This window comes from Mesocricetus auratus, unplaced genomic scaffold (assembly GCF_017639785.1).
Source record: "Mesocricetus auratus isolate SY011 unplaced genomic scaffold, BCM_Maur_2.0 Super-Scaffold_100003, whole genome shotgun sequence".
In the NCBI taxonomy this organism is placed as follows: Eukaryota; Metazoa; Chordata; class Mammalia; order Rodentia; family Cricetidae; genus Mesocricetus; species Mesocricetus auratus.
The window spans coordinates 53,665,382-53,685,043 of NW_024429188.1; the positions used below are offsets into that span (position 1 = coordinate 53,665,382).

The window sequence follows — 19,662 nt, forward strand, 5'->3', positions numbered from 1 at the left end:
CAATAGTGTAGCTTTATATAATGTTTCTCAGATTTTCCTGTCCTTCTTAAAATTGCAGGTGGATAAACCTAACTTATATGATATAATCAATTTGGAGATGGACCCAAATGTCTATCTTCTGTCTGTATTAACAAAGTGGAAATGAATATTCTAATATATAATCATAAATTCTTTATTGAATGTACTAGCTTCATTTAGATAGAATTTAAAAGTTTACAAAGTGTCTTATGTTATTTCATTTGATAGTTCATACTCTGTGGTAACCTGGGCAGGTATTATCAACATATTTACCAATAAGAAAACATGAAAAATGGCAAGAACAATACCCCCTCAAAAAAGATAATTACTGAAGTAGGTTTTGAACAAATACCATTGCTACTACTCTCTCTCCTAGGTCTCTGATGTAGGTCTTTTGAGTATGTACAGCATGTTGTCTGTACAGGAGTGCAGGAGGAATCACAAGTGTTGAGACCACTTGTGTTGCTTGCTTTTTCTGTTAGGTAACCATTTACTATAAGAGTAAAACAAATTATTTCAACCAATGTGCAGTCCTTCCAGATTCTCTACAGGGAAATAAGTTCTGTTCTAGAAATGCTACAGAAGTAGAAACTATGAAGTTTTCCTGCTCACAATAGAAAAACTGTTTTGTTCTGTCATTTCAGATTTCATTTGCAAATTGTATTAGCAAATAAATATTCAAGTAACTGATGAAAGAGATTAGAGCTACTGAAGAGATAAATCTCTATTTGCTAAAACAAGTAGAAGACCAGATAAAAAATAGTTTAAACACAAGCAGTATGGTCAGTCGTGGTGTCACAGGTCTAGAAACCTAGCTAGTGATGGCTTTTTCTTCAGTAGCATAACCACTGATAAGCTGCCAATGCCCTGGGAAATAACCTGCTAATGACTTTCTGCCACACCCGCAGATCAGTGCCTTGCTCAGCCTTCATCCGAGCACCTTCTTCTCGCAGTAAATACCAACTAACACAGAGACCCAGAACCAGAAAACGTGCAGAAACTGTGAGACTTTGAAGCACTCATTCCTAAATGGGTTGACTTCATCAAAGCCCACCTGTCCTCAATGCTTAGTGGAAAAGGAGGCAGAAAGATTCAAAGAGGCAAAGGTAATAGATGGATCCAAGGGGGCAGTGTCTTCTAGACACAGCAGGACTGATGCAGCACATAAGAACTCTACAGAGACTGGCAGCATGCGTCAGATCTGTACACTTTCAAGCCAGACAGGATCACAGAACTGAGAGTTAGAGGCGCACATGGGCACCCACCCCTAACTAAGAAGCTATGTACAACTGACCCCTTCTTGCAAAGGAAACATCTAGTTTCTTGTCTCACACAGTCTCATTGGGGACATTGACAACGCTTCAGAGCAGACCCCACTCCCAGGAGTAGTTGACCAGGCAAAATGAACTGAAGGGTATTTTGTACTCTTGTCCCATTTTGCTTTCTCAGTGCATTTTGGCCTTTTGCTTCATTTTTTTTTTTTGGTTTTTACGGGACAGGGTTTTTCTGTATTGTTTTGGAGGCTGTCGGTCCAGCCCGGCCTCGAACTCACAGAGCTTTTGCTTCATTTTTATTTTCATTTTTGTGGTTTTGTAGAGTTTCTGTGTTCGTTTGTTGTTTGTTACTTTGTTGTTGTTTTGCTTTGTTTGTTTGTTTATAGGAAAGAAAGACCATAAATTTGGGTGGGTAGTGAATCCAGAGGGGTGATCTGTGAAGAATTTGGGAGGGCTAAAAATATCAAAACACATTGTGTGATTTTTTTCAATTGAAAATGTTAAAAAATAATGAAAAGAAAGAGGCTCATTTGCCATTGCTAGAACTTTGCTGTTACATGGGTGGGGAGTGGGAAGAAGTTAGCAGCCCTTATGAACGGCCACAGTCTCTATGAAAATTCCCAAGAGCATCCCCGAGAGGGACCTGAAGCACACAGCTGCCCCTCCAGACCTGAGTCACTGAATCAAGATCCAGGCTTTACAGAGCCCAAAGAGCCACGTTAGTTCTCAGCAGAGCATTCACTCCATCACTCACTTACCTACTTTGCTGCACAAGTTTGCTTCCAGGAGTTAATACCAGAAAAGCAAGGCCAGTGGACCCTGCAAAACAAGTTCTTTCCTGCCTGTTAAGGGAGACTGCAGCTATGGCTGGCACAAATCCTATGCAGCTTCTCTTTCTAGGAATCACTGCAGGGTTCTAAGGTAGAAGAGAGCTGTAGAATGATACAGAATATAGAAATTCCACACTTTCTGAACTCTTATGTTTTCTGATTCCCTACTTTCTAATTCCCCCAAAGGTCCTGTAACTCCAGATATTGCTAGATTACTACCATTAATGTATGACTCTGAGCCTTGATTATTTCATCTGCATAATGTAGGTACTAAACTACCTAAAACATTTTTACCACTACAAGATTTAGCACAAAGCATACAAAAATCGGCATGTTCCAAGCTTCGAATGCAATGCTAGTTGGTTAATGTTAGAAACCACTCATCTATCTAAGCCTGGTGTCTCCTAAGAATGCTATCAAAGGGACCTGGTTTGTGTGGAAAACCAAGCAATTCTCACTGCTTAGTTTTGAACTGCTTTTCCATATATTTTTGGAAGCAGCCATCAGGAATCAATTATACCTTCTGGTGTTGCTGTATCACAACACATACATCCAGTGCTTCACATGCCCATAGGTGTGCTAAAGCAAGGTCTGGCAAGCTTTCCCCCAATTGGCTACCAGGTTCTGTTGTATGTTAGAGACTGGTCACTCAGAACACTTCACCCTAAAGGCCAAAAGTGAATGGTGAGCTACTACCTGACTGTAAGGACCTGAAAACTAATACTATGAACTCAAAAAGGATATCGGAGGGAGGAAGAGGTCACAATTCTTTCGAGTGACTCTGGTCACATTAGCCTCTTCACCAGCCGGTACTTGCACAAAGCCATTTTCCTGCATATCCACTAAAGAGGCATTTAAAAAAATGCCCAGAAGAAAATAAAAAAAAGTGCCCAGAATGGAGCGTTACTTCTTTGTTGGGACTTTCATCCTCTCTCCAATGCTTGTTGCTCACAGGCACACACATGTGCACATGCACACACACACACACACACACACACACACACACTGTTTCGTTCATAATAATTGTCCTGTGCATTCTCATAGAAAAAAAATAGTTACAAATTTCTTTATTTTGCTTTGGAAGTGATCAGATCTGGTTGGTAATTGCCTGCATGACCAAGAGCCATTTCCTTCAAGGTTAAACAAACTTTGACTTCACTCAGCCAGGCCCGTTTTAAATATCACCTAAAGGGAATAGCTCTAAGTACAACAGGAAACATATTTCCCGATAGGAAACAAAGACAAGAAACTGATTTGCTCATGTCTCAAAATGCATGTCATCTCAAGGAAAAGTGGACGCCTTATTCCTTTATCCATTGCACCCTCTATCCTTTGCTCCCATTTACTCACAAACTTCAAAACACACAAACACACACACACACACACACACACACACGCACGCACGCACGCACGCACGCACGCAGGTACCTCACAAAAAATAAGGAAGCGCTCAAAAAATCTTGTTTCTGAGTTCCCTATGAAAAAGGGCTAAAACTTCTTTTTGCTTTTTCGTTTGTTTATTTGTTTTTGTTTTTTCGAGGCTGGCCTGGAACTCATTGATGGAACTTTTTATAGTGATGTTTTATCATAAAAATTTAAAAAATTATAGCACAGTCAAACAGGAAGCAAAGGTCCTCATACACTTTCCCTGGGGAAAAATAGACATCAGAAATATATCCTTTAGAAAGTAGTATACTGTCAGACAAATGCTAGATTTGTGGAGACCGACTGATCAAATTGGGGATGTCAGGAATTCAGACAGGCATTTACAGACCTTTCATGCATCTCACACTCAAAATTTGGTGCCTGATGTTGGTAAAGCTATGAAGTGTACTCTTTGGCCACTGGGTCCCATTTAAGGACCATGCACCTGCATTACCTGATTCAGGGATTTCATTCAAGAGCCCTCTTACTCCATCAGTTATGCTGTATACAGCTGTGTTGTAGCCAAATGCCAGATGACAGAAGCTGTCCTCCTTCCTTGAAAAATGTGCTACTTCCAGTAATATAAAAACTAGAAGTTAGAGAGTTTGTTCCCATTAGTCTACACTAAACAAGAATCTGGTTCCCTGGGGAGCCTCTCCAATTAAACAATAAAAGTATAAAATGTTTGGAGACACTGCGAATCACTCAGCTCTAGGCCATTGTCCTTTACAATTCTCTCTTAATCATCCTGAAGTGATAAACCGGACAGGGAAAAATGAAACATGCCCTGAGATACTTTGAAATCAGAGAAACTTCAGGTTTGCAAGTGTGCTTTCTGAGGACCAGAAGATTGCCCAGACATTAAGAGTGACCACATGACCACACTTTCCAGGTCACAGGACCCACCAAGTCACCTTCCTGGGCTCACTGTGATTAAGTTGCTTGCTTGCTAAACAGCAACGGAAGACTGGGTGTCTGGAGTGGGGTCTCACTTTTCAAGCTGCTAAACTTCTCTTGGTTGGAGCTTGAGATTGTTGACTACAACGTTGCACTTTAAAGTCAATCCACACCTCCTTCTGTTTGTTCAGTCCTTGGGAGGCACTGCTCCCCCACATCCCTCCCTCTAAGTATGCCAGCCCTAAGGTCTGAGAAGGACACAATCAGGCAGTGATGTGAAGGGAGACCCAGGAAGGATGTCCTCCCAGCACCCTGAGGCCCTAGGCTAAAATCATGTCACTGTGCTTTCAGGGCTGACCTTGAGTCAAAGCAGGTTGAAATTGCAAGGAAGAAGATGCCAGCAGGGACAGTTCTTGGAAGTAGCAAGTTTTGCTCCTCCCACTGCTGGAAAGAACTCCAAGTTCTCTTGTGCAGTTCACTTGTGCCTCGACCCTAGACAGAGCAACCTCTGGGATCCCAGCAGAGCTGCTGAGGGCATCTTTGACGTGGAGGAGCTAGACCTGAGACTTGCCTGGCATTCCCATCATGGGCACCCAGAGACCCCCTGCTGCTTCTTGCCTACCAGGTAAATTCCCCAGCCTTTCTCACTAGGCTGTCTCTTTTCTTTGGGTGCCTTCTGCAAAAACATTCCTTATAGGCTCCATCATTCCTCTAAGATGTCATTAGTCAAGTCCTTCAGATCAGGATTCAGCTGAAGACATGCTTGCTGCATGTTCCTTCCTGGAAACTCTGGCAGAGGTCCTGATATCACTTCTTCCTAGAGCAGTGGTTTGAACCCTGTAGCTAGTGACCCCTTTGGAAAACTTGTATCTCCAAAACTATTACACTACAATTCATAATGGGAGCAAAATTATAGTTATGAAGTAGAAACAGTTTCATGGTTGGGGTCACCACAACATGAGGAACTGTATGAAAGCATCACATCATTAGGAAGGTTGAGAACCACTGGCCTGCCCTTTGAAGTAGAATGAGTGTTCCTCAAAATGAATGAAGACTAAAAGTAGCTTGTCTGTTGAGGGAATACATAAAGCGCCAGTAAACTCCTGCCTCTGCCTCTGCCTCCATCAGTTACTGGATGCAGGTTCTATGATGACAAAGTAGTCATCAATCTGGCTGCATGGGAAGGCGAGTTCAGGCACACTCTCCATTATTGCTAGGAATCTTAGCTGGGGCCATCCTTGTGGATTCCTGGGAATTTCCCTAGCACCATGTTTCTCCCTAACACTATAATGGCTCCCTATATCAAGATACCTCTTTCCTTGCTCTCCCTCCCCATCCCTTCCCCCCTTTACCATCCCATTCTCTATTGTTCTCCCCTTCCTATCCTCCCCTCCCCCTTCCCTTCCTCCCTGCTTTACTCTGGAGATCTTGTCTATTTACCCTCCCCAGGGAGATCCATGTATGTCTCTCTTAGGGTCCTCCTTGTTACCTAGCTTCTCTGGGATTGTGGACTGTAGTCTGGTTATCCTTTGCTTTATGTCTAATATCCACTTATATGTGAGTACATACAATGTTTGTCTCTCTGGGTCTGGGTTATCTCATTCGGGATAATTTTTTCTCGTTCCACTCATTTGCCTGAAAATTTCAATATGTCATTGTTTTTTACCATGAGTAAAACTCCATTGTGTAAGATCCACAGCTAAGCACTGGGCTGAACTCCCAGAGTCTAGTGGAAGAGAGGGAAGAGTGATAATAGGAGCAAAGAGGTCAAGACCATGCTGGGAAACCCACAGAAACAGCTGACACGAGCTAATGCAAGCTCACTGACTCTGGACTGACAGCTGGGGACCCTGCATAGTACAGAACTAGGCCCTCTGAATGTGGGTGACGGTTGTGTGACTTGTGGCAGTGGGACCATGATTTATCACTAGTACATGAAGTGGCTTTTTTTTTGGAGCCCATTCACTATGGAGAGATACCTTGCTCAGCCTAAATACACGGGGGACGGCCTTGGTCCTGACTCAAAGTGATGGTTATAGACATTATTGATTCCCCATGGGAGGCCTCACCATCTCTGAGGAGTGGAAGGAGTGGGTTGGGGAGAGTGGGAGGCGGGGGAACTGGAATTGTTATGTAAAATTAAAAGAGGATTGTTTTAACAAATTCCTGCCTCTGTATTGTGACAGAAGACCCTGAAGCAGAGACAGATTATTAAATTAGGAATGTCAAAGTAAGTTTAGAGAGCCTGGGTGGAAGAAGCCCAGCTGAAAAGTGTGAACTGTGGCTAACATGGAAGACTGCTGGCTGCCTGCTTAATATTGAGAGGTGACCCTGGCTGAAGTCTATGAACAATGATACCTTCTTCCCAGGCTCTTCCCAAAGGAGTCCTGGCTAGATGAGCCAGATAGATTTTTTTGTTGTTGTTTTCAGGTTTTTGTTTGTTTGTTTTTTGGTTTTTGTTGTTTTTTTTCCGAGCTCCTTTGTACTCATTTGAGTCCACAATTCGCAGCAGGTTTGTTCAAAGGATGTCTTTTATTCGTTCATGTTACTCTCAAGAGACCTTGAGTTTAGATACAGCAACTATAACACACACAGCCACACACACACACACACTCATCCTTCCCATAAAAGGATACACACAATATGCACTTCTGTTCAGACTAGTAAAAGATAATATAGAAAATGCTCAATAGTGAGAGGGAAATTACAGAGGTTACTGTAGATTCGGCACAATGCATTCCTTCATTCCCAGATCTTTCACCTATTACTGAAAGAGCAATGGGTATGTAGAAAGGGCAGAAAAAGAGAAATGTGGGAAAATGAAATATAAAATATACTAGGAGAGAGAGAATAATACAGAGGAAAAGAAGAAAGACAGCCAGAAATTAAGAGACATAAAGAATCATGATGAAGAAACCTCAAACACATGAGAAATAACAGTGAGATAGAGAAAAACAAATATACAGAAACAGAAAGGGACAATGACACATAAAGAAAGGGAGTAGAGACCCAATGAATATTCTTTCAGTGAGTATGGTATCCTTAAGGCTGCTTTCTTGCTTCTGGAGAGCTTGAGGAATAAAATGGAAGTCTTCAAACTGACACATTGCCCTCAAGGCTGTTACAGGACCTCCTGCTGCCTCTATAGTTGTGACTTGAGTTAATCAGAACAATTTCCACACAAGACAACAAATTTACATCAGATAAACACACCATCACATTAATAAAAAGTTTCACTCATGGGCTGGATAGATGGCTCAGCAGTTAGGAGCACTGGCTGCTCTTCCAGGGATTCTGAGGTTTTTGGTTCACTTGTTTGTTTATGAGCTTGCTTGCTTTTTAAGTTAGGGTCTCATTATGTAATACTTCAGTTAGGCCAAAACTGACAATATAGCCTCCAAGCTGGCCTTGAACTCTCGATCCTCCTGCTCTGCCTTCAAAGTCTTTATGCGTTTGGCCCACCAAGCCTGACGTCGGAACTCCTGTTTTTATCAAGACAGGGGGAGGTTTCAGAATCTCTCAGCACGAGGGGTTGACACATTAAAGGTAACCATCACAAACAACAATTCCATCATCAAAAACAGCTGAAGATAGGGAAATGATTCAGTGGGCACAAGCAATTGCTGGGCAAGCAGAGGACCTGAGCCGGAATCCTTGACACCCATGCTTATGTGCTAAGCCTGTAAGACCATGAATGCTAAGAGGAGCAGAGACAAGAGAATCACTGGGGCGGGCTTGCTGGCCTACAGCCCAGTTCCAGTATCAGTGAGAGACATGTGACAAGGGACTACAACAAAGTAATAGAACAGGTCTCCTGACACATTCTGACCTCTGCATGAGTACACACCTGCACAACCTAATCTGGTAAATCAATTAAATGAAACACACACACCAAAAAAATAAATAAAGTGCCAGGCGGTAATGGTGGCACACGCACACCTTTCATCCCAATGCTGGAAAGGCTGAGGCAGACAGATCTCTGTGAGTTCCTGGACAGCCAGGACTGTTACCTAGAGAAATCCTGTTTCAAATAATGAAAGAAAATGCGGGCGTTGATGGCATACCCCTATAATCCCAGCACTCAGGAGGCAGAGGCAGGAGGATCTCTGTGAGTTGGAGACCAGTCTGGTCTACAGAGAGAGTTCCAGGACAGCCTCCAAAACAATACAGAGAAACACTGTCTCGAAAATCAGAAAAAAAAAACGAATAAAAGAAAGAAAGAAAAAGCAACCTAAGTAGTAGTGTTTCAAGCTGGTGTCGAGGTAGGAGCCTGCAGCCTGAAAGCATCACGAAATGTTACTCTTCGGAAAAAAGCAGTATTTATTATTCACAGCACAACTTTACTCAGCAAAGACTAGGAGGGGTTTTTCTTCAAATAGTTAAGAAATGTGCCCACAACTCATTTCTAAAGACTGAGCTGTGTTTGAGATGGAATCAGTCCTTTAATTACCCAAGTAATAGGGAGGTTGTGAAACCTGACCACTTAAACCAGGCCAGCCCATGGCCCTTGAGAGAAGCTCCCCTAGCTGCAAACCCTGTAAATCCTGGGGAAATACCCAGTCCTACAGCTGCCTGGGTTTCTGGCCCAAATGCCCTATGGAGATTATTAAGCAGGGCATTCAGTCATTTGTTCTCCAGTGTCCAGACCCTGCCCCACCTTCAGGCTCCAAGGCTCAAGGTTCTAAGTGAAACTCAGACCCCAGATACCCACTTCTGTTGGAATCACAAATTATTTACCCTTGCTCCTTATTTTTGTTTGTTTGAGGTAGGGTCCCATTATGTATCCTTGGCTGGCTTAGAGCTCAGTATGTAGGCCAAGCTGGTGCTGAACTCACAGAGATCTGCCTACCTTCTGGGTGCTAAAGGCTTGGTAGCACCACTACACCTATGTTTATTCCTTATCCTTCCCCTGACCCTGGGGATGCCAGCAAGCACTCAGCAAATGAGCTACAGTTCCCAAACACCCTCCCAGCCTTGTCTTTGCTTTCTTTCTGTAGTGTGGGTGGGTGGATTGACCACGACACAGCCATCTTCCTGCCTCGGCCTTTGACTCCTATATATTTTATTTATACAGACCCAACTAGACCATAAATGACCTCAGAGTTGGGGCCAACATGCACAGGATGAGTAGGAGACCTGTACGAAGCAGGTGTGACTCAAAAATCCCAAGATTCTGAACATTGGTGCCTACTAGAACCCCATGACAAGGCAACCTCTGTGACATCTTAATTAGTAAGGTGAGGATAGGGAGGGTTTCCTGCAAGAAGCCATGACAGAGTTCAGAGAAGACAACGTAACATCTGTGACATCTTAATTAGTAAGGTGGGGATAGGGAGGGTTTCCTGCAAGAAGCCATGATAGAGTTCAGAGAAGTCACTAAAAAGGTAAGAAGCAAAAGGGTGATATTTTCCCCAATATTTGAAGGTGGCTGCAGCCAGGAATGCTGTGCAAAGTCCTACTGCACACAGAACATGATAGACTGAAGCCTGGCGTTGAGACCTCCTTGCCTGCCTCCCTCTGGAGATGAACGCAGACCTCAGGCTGTCACACAGGTGTTCTGCTGCTGAGTTGTATCACCTCCAGCACTGTCTCTGACTCTCTGTCTCTGTCTCTCTCCCTCCTTCTTTCTCCTTCCTCCCTCCCTCCCTCCCTCCATCCCTCCCACCCTCCCTCCCTTCCTTCCTCCCTTCCTTCCAGACAGGGTCTCTCTAAGTTGCCTAGGCTAGCCCTGAAACTCATTCTGAAGCCTAGGCAGGCACAAAACTTTTGATCCTGCTGCCTCAGTCACCCGAGTAGCTGGGATTACAGCACTAGGCTCAGCTCTTCCGACTCTTCAAACCATGCACTAAAGGATTTTGCAGAAAGATGCCATGGTCTACATGGCCTCAGCCAAGATTATAGGGCTCCAAGCTTCGACCCCACCATGGAAACTAAACACACAAAGCTGGTGAGCACCAAAGACTAAGGGACCTGGATGAGAAAGTAAAGCACAGGGCATAGCGTCCTGGGAGGGCTTCCTGGAAGAGGCGGCACATGAGCAGACCCTTAAACCTAGCAGGGCGCTCTCGGGCCAGAACACAGTCAAGATGGGAAGCACATGCTGGCTGTGGGAAAGGACTTAGAAGGCAAGCAACAGGGAAGGAGGGGGCAGAACCCATGGCTGTGCTAGAAGAAGGCTGGGTAAGCTGGGCCTACTTTCACGTGTACCAAGCAGGCAATTTCAGCAGGAAGGAGCTGTGGTTCAGAGCCTGGAATCTGGGATACGGCCCAGAAGCTTCCATGCTCATCCAGGAAGGAGCTGGTGACCCACGGAAAGGACTGTAGTTGTCACCAAGGCAGGAGCTGTTGAGATCACTCCCAGGAGGCCAGGAATGTGGGTACTAGTGATGGGACCACATCAACGGGGTGGGGGGCAGTTATTGAGCGATGCATTCCTGAAGAGCAAAAACATTGCTTTGGCTTCTTCAGAGACAACTAATACACCCAATGTTAAAACTTTACACACGCTTCATGCATTCTAGGCTACTCTAGAAAAGCAGCAACTGCCAGTCTAGATCAAAAATCTTACAAGAGATTTAGCAAGTCAACATGTGATAGCCTTAAGAAAATTTGCAATCTGTTAAAACTAACAGTGAGGTTTTATTGCAGTGGAACACAGCAAGAAACCGTGAGGCTTTACCCAAAAGGGGAAGACGAGCAGAGTCCACTAAGAGGAGTGGGAATGGTTGACCTGCAGCTGCCCGCTCTTACCTCGTTTTCTGAACTGTGTTTCTCTCTAACTGAGAAGTGAGCCAAGTGTCCCTAAGAGGTGTCCTATTCTGGGTCTTGTCTGTACTGAGCTGTTTAGTAGAGTCCATGGCAAAAGGGAAGACAACTTTGGTCTAAGCAAGCTGCCCTCAACATATCCCTGAGCCCTGCGGAATAAGCAACCCTCCCACTCCCCCACCCCCTTCCAGTTTTCTAGGTAAGGAAACTGAGACTGGGCACTCCAGACTGGGCTGCCCGGATGGCAAACTGTGTTCTTACAATAGGGTTGAAGGTGTGAGTGGCTTGACTTTCAGCGCCCTTGTCTCTGTGGAAGGCTCAAGGTCTGCAGACCAGGGGGCCGCACTACCCAGACAACAGGAAAGGAATTCCTGCTTTGGGGAGAGGGCTTTCAAGTACACAGGGAAAGTGTGGGCTCCACCAGTTTCAGGTCTGGGGCACCTGGCGGAGCAGACAAACTTTCGCTGCCCTTTGGCCATGAAAACACCCTCAACTCAAGCTGAGGCGCGTTGGCGGCTAGTGGTGGCATCATGAGACCTGCAGGCAGAGTCTCTTAGAAAGTTAAGAATCCCCAGTGGCGTAGGAAGGAGTAGGGTGACAGAGCTGCTTAGAAGGAACAGAGCGACAGAGAGAAAGTGAATGCATCCTTCCCTAGCTCTCCAGGGTCCCTTCCCTGGATGCCCTTAAGCCCTTGCAGAGCTGTGGACTGGAGGTCCAGGGCACGATCCATGGGCTCCGAAGTTCATGTGTACCGGGACAGCCTGGAAGATCCCAGTCCAGGAAGCGAAGCCCAGGGGCAGAGAGCCGAGAACAAAAAGGGTGGGGCGCACAGCCCCCGCCCAGCCGCCCAGCCCTCGGGAGTCCGACCCCAGGCAGCAGACGCGCCCCATTAGCAACACAAAGCCAGGGTCCGGAGTCACCTTTCATCCAGAGAGGAACCGGCGGATGCTTGCCTGGGGAGCTTGATGTGGGACGGGCTGGAGGAGCCAGGGACACCACTGACACCAGGGTCTGCAGATCGGACGACCCCGACTCGCCTGTCTGCGAGCACCTGTGCGCGCCGCTCGCCCTCAGGTAACCTGGAGCGCGAAGAAGCCCTGACCTTACCCTCCTGCCACAGGTGTCGGCGCCCCTCGCGCGGCCTGAGCCGCCCGCAGCCACTGCCAGCTGTGAGCCACTGAGGCCGGCGTTGACAGTGAAGAAGAAGGAACAGAGCTGCAGCCACCAGGACAAGGACGTAAGCTCGCCCAGCGGGGCCCTTCTCTGCTACCTGGTCGCCTGCAGCTCACTCCTACTCCCGAGTGGGAGGTGGCAGCCGCAGCAGCGGAGTAGGGTCCACACCGAGCATGCGCAGCCGAGTTTAGCCCCGCCTCTCTCCTCCAGATCCCGCCCTCAATCACAGTTCTGCGACTTGGTCCTGCCCCTTTAACCCGCCCCTTCTGTCTTGGCCCAGGCTCTGCAGCCTCTGAGACTCTGGCTTCAGCAAGTTTCAGCCTCCTCACTTGAGGGATCTTTTTTTTTTCTTTAATCCAAAGGATTTGTCCAAATGATGACTGCTCAATGCAAAAACTTGGGGCGACTCAAACAATATAGTAATAGTAATTTTTAAATTAATAATTTAATAAGTACTTGCTTTTCAAATGTCAAGTTCCTTCTTGCATCCTACCAATGACACAGGAAAATGTCAGTATTAATGTCAGCATAATAAGGCCTCTAGAGAAATCCTGGCTCTACATTTACTCCTGAGACCTACGACAAATTGCTTGCTTCCTCCGCAGCTCTGTTCCCTGTAAGACGAAATTAAGAGCAAGAATCTTCAGGCGGGAGAGTTTTGTTAATTAACTTGTAGCAAGCCATCAATAACAGATGCAACCACAAACCGAAGTGCCTGTGTAGCTAGAACTGAAAATTGGTGTTCTTCACACACACAAATCAAACTTACCTTGCGGAGTGTGCGTTACCTCTGGAAAAACAGGCAAAGACCTACTTTAGAGGACCATAATAGAACTCTACATAGTTTTCACTGATCTACAGAGCTGTTTCAAGTCCTTTGCCACATGTCAGTGCAGCTAAACCACGCCCCTCATCGAGGCACAGTCCTTCATCAAGACTGTTTCCACTCACTCTCACCCCCATATACACTACATTTATCCACGCTGGACACAGATCACTGAATTTTCCAGCTAGTGTTCTTCAAAAAATGACTTTCTAAAGGGAAATCCATCCTGGTCTTCACCCTGCCTTTATTTCTTACCTCTGACTATACTGATAGTCCTCCTCCTCACAATCTTGACTTTGTTTTAACTGTCACTTTCTCCATCCAACAAGGCAACCTCCTTTGCATTCCAGAGGCTGGAAATCATTCCTTCTAGCAGCAAACAGTGTCTCTTTAATCCCAACACTCACGTGATTGCTGAGAGTCAGTATTTGACCCTACTTTCTTACTGCCCCCCTGAATGCCACTTCCTCTAAAACTTGGCACTAGCTCTGGATTACAGTGAATTTACACCTGCCCTGTTAACTTCGTCCTGTGTCCTTGATGGCCATACACTTGCCATGACATAATGCAGGAACGTGGACACCCGGACCTTGACAAGGCACGTTTGCTGGTAGTCTCTGTGGAGATACCAAATGCTTCATTGTCTCCTGAAAAAGAAACCAAAACCCGGAGACTGGCTCATGCCTGTGATCCCAGAACTCTGGAGATGAAGGCGGGGAAATCCAGCTCGGAGGCCACCTTAGGCTACCTAGAGAATTCTAGGTCAACATGAGCTACATAAGATCACGTCTTTTCAGAAAAGGTGGGAAAGTGCTCATGGAGCTGTGAACTCATACAGTGCTGCACTCGGAGGCTCCTGAACTTTGGAGTGAATGTTCTAAGATTCTGGGGCTAGGTGTCAGTCCCAACATCTCAAAGGCTGGGCTCAGAGACAAGTCTGAAGGGATAAGAGGAGTCCTCTGACTGCAGACACAGTCAGGGTACTGGGCTTATAACTGGAAAAGATTTGTTCAGAGCAGTCTAGTGTGAACATATGTGAAGTCCAGATGATGAGTCCTATCCTACTGAGACTTGGTGACTCCTCCCCTACTACTGGGGCCAAGATGGCCCTGTGCAGGGCAGGTAGATGGGTCTCTGGGTTTAAAGATCTGGGGTGATGCTAGTTTACTACATATGTATCTCCAAATCCCTGGGAAGTCTTGCAAAATCTCAGTTGTCTAGGAGACTGGGATAGGAGTAAAGAGTCCCTTCTTTACTTTTCTAAGGGGATTTTGAATGGCTAGAGGTATTCTGAGTATGAAGGAGAATGGGAGGAGATGTGTGCTTCCTGGTCTACATGGGGCAGGCTCATCTAGGAGTGAAGTCTTCTGTGGACCTCATGACCCCACAATGAGGCTAGGGGCCTACCCACTCTGGGCATGTTCGAGCACTTGTGTACCCTGACAATGACATACAAACCCAAACATTCCCACATGCCTCTGCCTCCCGAGTGCAGGGATTAACAGTGCCTGCCACCACCACTCTACTGAAGACAATGTTAACACAATATATGATATAATCATCCATAGATTTTAGGGTGTCATCATTGTTCTTGCTATTTCATTAAAAAAGAAATTAGAAATTTTAGAGTGGGCTTAAAAGGATGGTGGCATAGCTTTTAGTAGAACACTTGTGGTAGTTTTAATGTAATTCGTCCTAATAATCTCATAGAGAGTGGCACTATTCTCAGGCTTGTCTTTGTTGGAATGGTTATGGCCTTGTTGGAGGGCCTGTGTCACTGTGGGGGCCGTCTCTGAGATTTCCAGAACACCACCCAGTGTTTCAGTCCACTTCCTATTACCTGCAAGATATACAACTTTTAGCTACTTCTCCAGCACCATATCTACCTGTGTAACACCATACAATAATAGGTCAAAACTCTGAAACTGTAAGCCAACCAAGCACCCAATTAAACGTTTTCATTTATAAGAGTTCCTATAGTCATGGTGTCTCTTCACAGCAATAGAAACCATAGCTAAGATACTAGTCTAGAGCTCCTAGCCCCCATCCTCCCCCCCACTTTCTTCCACTCACCCTCTCTCGGATCTCATGGCCTGGGGACTGCAGTTAGGTTGACTCGCCCCTGAGGACCAAATCACCAGGAGCCTCCTGAGAGAGCCAGTCTACTCCTGCCCCCACTCAGGGCAGAGGGCAGGACACACAGCAGAGGCCAGAGAGTATTGGATTTGCTTGCACCCGCCAAAAGGGAACCCTGATTCCCTACCCACTAGGAGAATAAGAGGTCCTTCCTGCACTCACTGGAAGAAGGGTTGGGAAAGAGAAAATATAAAAACAAACTCAGCAACAGAAAAACAAATGTGCCACCACCAGAGTCTAGAGACTCCACACCAGCATGACCTGAACACCCCAATGCAGATGAAGCAGAAGAGAATGACCTTACTAACAATGTCATAAAAATGATAGAAGCCCTCAAAAATGATATGAGAAAATCCCTTAAAGAAATGGAAGAAAAAACAAACCAAAAATGCAAGAAATGGAAGAAAAAAACAAACCAAAAAATACAAGAAATAGAAGAAAAAACAAACCAAAAAATCCAATAAATGCAAGAAAGGGAGGAAAAGACAAAACAAAAATTGCAATAAATCAGTATGGAGATTCCTCAGGAAAATGGGAATCAGTCTACCACAAGACCCAGCAATTCTACTCTTAGGCATATACCCAAAAAATATATATTCATACAAGAAGGATGTCTGTTTCACTATGTTTATACCAGAACTATTTGTAATAGCCAGAACCTGGAAGCAACCTAGATGCCCCTCAACTGAAGAGTGGATAGAGAAAATGTGGTACATTTACACAATGGAGTACTACTCAATGGAAAAAAACAATGGAATCTTGAAATTTGCCACCAAATAGATGGCACTAGAAGAAACCATCCTGAGTGAGGTAACCCAGTTACAAAAGGACAAACATGGTATATACTGGCTCATATATGGATTTTAGAAATGAATCAGGGGAGTGTCAGCCTACAACCCCACTGCCAGAGAGACTGGGGAACAGGAAGAACCCTAAGAGAGATATGCATGGTAACCCAGAGATGGTGGAATGAAGCAAGATCTCCTGAATAGATTGGGAGTATGGGGCAGGGGAGGGGAGAGGGAGCCAGGAAAAAGTGAGGGGTAAAAGAGGAGGGGAGAGGAGCAGGAAGGTTGAGAAGGGGCAAGAATTGAGGAGAGCAGGAGGAGAGATACCATAATAGCAGGAGTCATTTTAGGTTTGAGGAGAGATCTGGCACTAGTGAGATCTCCAGAGATCTACAAGGATAACGCCAACTGGCAAACTAATAGTGGAGAGACTACCTTAAATGCCTCTCCCTGATAATGAGTTTGACGACGACCTTTTATGCCATCCTAGAACCTCCATCCAGTGACTGATGGAAGCAGAGGCAGATACCCACAACTATACACTGAACTGAACTCCTGAAATCCAGTGACAGAGAGGCAGGAGTGATGAGCAAAGGGGTCAAGACTGGACTGGTGAAACCCAGAGACACAGCTGACCTGAACAAGGGGGATATCTTGGACCCCAGACTGATGGCTGAGAGGCCAGCATGGGACCGATCCAGGCCCCCTGAATGTGGGTGTTAATGAGGAGGCCTAGCCAACCTGGGAGGCTTTGGCTAGTAGATCAATATTTACCCCTGGCACACACCATCTCCTGGCCTAAAAGATTTTTTAAAAAACATACTGAAGCTCCTAAAGATAAGCACACAGACTTTTCACCTGAAAGACATTGTACAGCTTTCTCTTTTGTTTGTTTTTTTACCACTTTTTTTTTTCATTTTAACTTTTTGTTTTTGCTTTTCAAAACAGGGTTTCTTAGTAGCTATTGAGTCAGTCCTGGAACTTGCTATGTAGACCAGGCTGGCCTTGAACTCACAGAGATCCACCTGCCTCTGCTACCGGAGTGCTGGGATTGCAGGTGTGCACCACCACTGCCCGGCTCCCCTTTTATTAAAAAATAGATTCTTTTCTTGGGGGCAGGGTGTGGAAAGATGGCTCAGCAGTTAAGAGCACTGGCTGCTCTTCCAGAGAGAGGTCCTGAGTTCAATGGTGGCTCACAACCATCTATAGTGGGATACAATACACTCTTCTGGAATAAAGCCGTACATGAAGATAGAGCACTCATATACATAAATAAATCTTAAAAAATAGATTTTTTTCTGGAAATCGTGGTGGTACAGGTCGACCAGAGGGGTACTCTGCCTGCAGCTGCCACCCAGGACCACAGGGGTGGGTGTGGCAGTCGTTGGAACCCAGCTCAGTCTGTTAGCTGTCAGGGCAGAGCAGGGCTGCATTGCTAGCCTTCACCAGCTGCCATGAGCAAGTGCTTCCGCCCCACGAAAAAGGAGAAGAAATGATGATGATAGCCACCTCCCACCCCAGACCAAAAGGAGAAGTAGGAATCCCATCTTTCAGGACTCCTGGGACACACAGTCTTCAAGCAGTGACAGTGGTGGGAGTAGCAGCAGCAGCAGCAGCAACAGCAGCAGCAACATCCCAGACAGGGCCAGTGGACCAGAGAGAAGCTTGAGCCAGCTCATCCCGGGATCCTGCCCCAGCACCCCGAGCCAGTGCCCAAGCAGTCTGCACTGTGAAAAAGCCCTTATTTCAATATCAATCAGACCCTGAAGGAAGCCCACTTTCACAGCCTACAGCACCGAGGTCGGCCTCTGACGTGATGCTCCAGCAGTTTCTCGCCTTCTGTGAAGGGGCAGCACTGTACAGATTGGGTATTTCAACTGAATGATTTGTTTGTTAAAAGTTACACACAGAAAAGATATGCCTGTTGGCTTTCAGTCTATATTTGAGTATTGGGTCAGCAGGCAGATGTTTACCTGGGGTTTTGCTGCACTATCATGATTTTAGAGGGGTTTGGGAGCAATATTTTATAGGATTCTTTTCAGAGAGAGAGCATCAGGTCCGTGTCATGGCAGTGTCTGAGGACACCTCCTCTGACTGATTTCCACATCTGTCGATTAGACTTGTACTGTATATAAGAGCCTCTTAAAATGTGGGATCTTCAATTTTTAACTCAATAAACTAGTAGAGAATAAAAAAATAGATTCTTTTCTCATACAATACATCCTGATTACATTTTCCCCTCCTCTACTCCTCCCAGTTCCTCCCCATCTCCTCTCCCATCTGGATCCTCTTTCTGTTTCTCATTAGAAAAGACCATGCATCTAAGAGACAGCAACAAAACATAATAAAATGAAATACAGTAAGACAAAACAAAAACTGTCATGTTGAAGTGGGACAAGGAAAACCAATAGAAGGAAAAGAGCCCCCAAAGAAGGCACAAGAATCAGAGATCCACTTTTTCACACCCTCAGGAGTCCCATAAAAATGCTAAATTGAAAGCTATAACATGTACACAGATGATCTGGTGCAGACCCATGCAGGCCCTGTGCTTGCTGCTTAATTCATTGTGAGCTCATATGAGCTTTGATCAGATGATTTAGAGGGACATGTCCTTCTGGTGTCCTCCATCCCCTCTGGCTCTTAAACCTTTCCCCCTCCTCTTCCATGGGGTTCCTTGAGGTCAGAGGGGAGGAATTTGGTAAGACATTCCAGTTAGAGCTTTGCATTTCAGGGTCTTTCTCACTGTGTAGATCCTCTGTTGTCTACAAGATCCAGTCTATCGGGGAGGTTTTCCATTAAGGTTTTTATGTAGCTTCTTGTGTTTTTCATTTCCTGCATCATTTCAGGTAGGTTTAATTCAGCAAGTCTATTTCTATTTTCATACCTTGTGCTGAATTCCTCATTTCATCCTCTCTTTTTGTTCTTTTGGAGTATAGTCATGTCTTCTTTGAATTGTCTCAATATACTTATCAGTCTTTTGAATATTTGTCTGGTAGCATTCCAAGTCATTTTCATTAGGTGCCATTATTGTGGAATTAGTGATTTATGAAGGAAGTATATTTTCTTGGGTTTTCATGATGTTTCTGTGTTGTGATTTGCACATCTAGAGTTAGTGTACTGGTTGTGTTCTTCTTTTAAAAATTTCTAGTCTTTTTTTCTACTCTCATTGGTGGCATTTGCAATATTTAGTGAAGGATTAAGTCCTAGAAGGGAGAAGATATCCTTTCCCTCCATAAGACTAGAATTTAGGGCCAGAGATTCTGTCTTAAGTCTGTAGGGAAAAGGGTCCAGTCAAAGAAACACACCCTGTGCAGAGCCAAAGAAACACACTTTGGCCCTGCAACCAGAACCAAAGAAATGTACCCTGGCCCTGAAACCAGTGCCAAAAGAACACATTTTTTCCCTGGCATCACATTCAGTGAAAGAAATGCATCCTGGCCCAAAAACTGGAGCCAAAAGCCTAAAAAGGACCAGAGAAAGAAACACACTTTGGCCCTGAAACCAGAGGCAAATCAGACCCTAACCCTGTG

General features: G+C 45.2%; 1 protein-coding gene and 1 pseudogene across 1 annotated transcript in view; one reads left to right on the plus strand and one right to left on the minus strand.

Moving 5' to 3' along the window:
• LOC106022510 (charged multivesicular body protein 1b-2) overlaps positions 1-12,494 on the minus strand; it is a 28,751-nt gene extending 16,257 nt beyond the window's left edge. The window contains exons 1-2 of the transcript XR_005876810.1: positions 12,480-12,494; positions 12,130-12,288 (exon numbers count right to left, since the gene is read on the minus strand). The gene's annotated coding sequence lies outside the window, so the exon portion shown is untranslated. The remainder of the gene's footprint in view (positions 1-12,129; positions 12,289-12,479) is intronic.
• Positions 12,495-13,773: 1,279 nt separating this feature from the next.
• Positions 13,774-18,189, plus strand: LOC121139774 (annotated as a pseudogene).
• Positions 18,190-19,662: the final 1,473 nt, after the last annotated feature.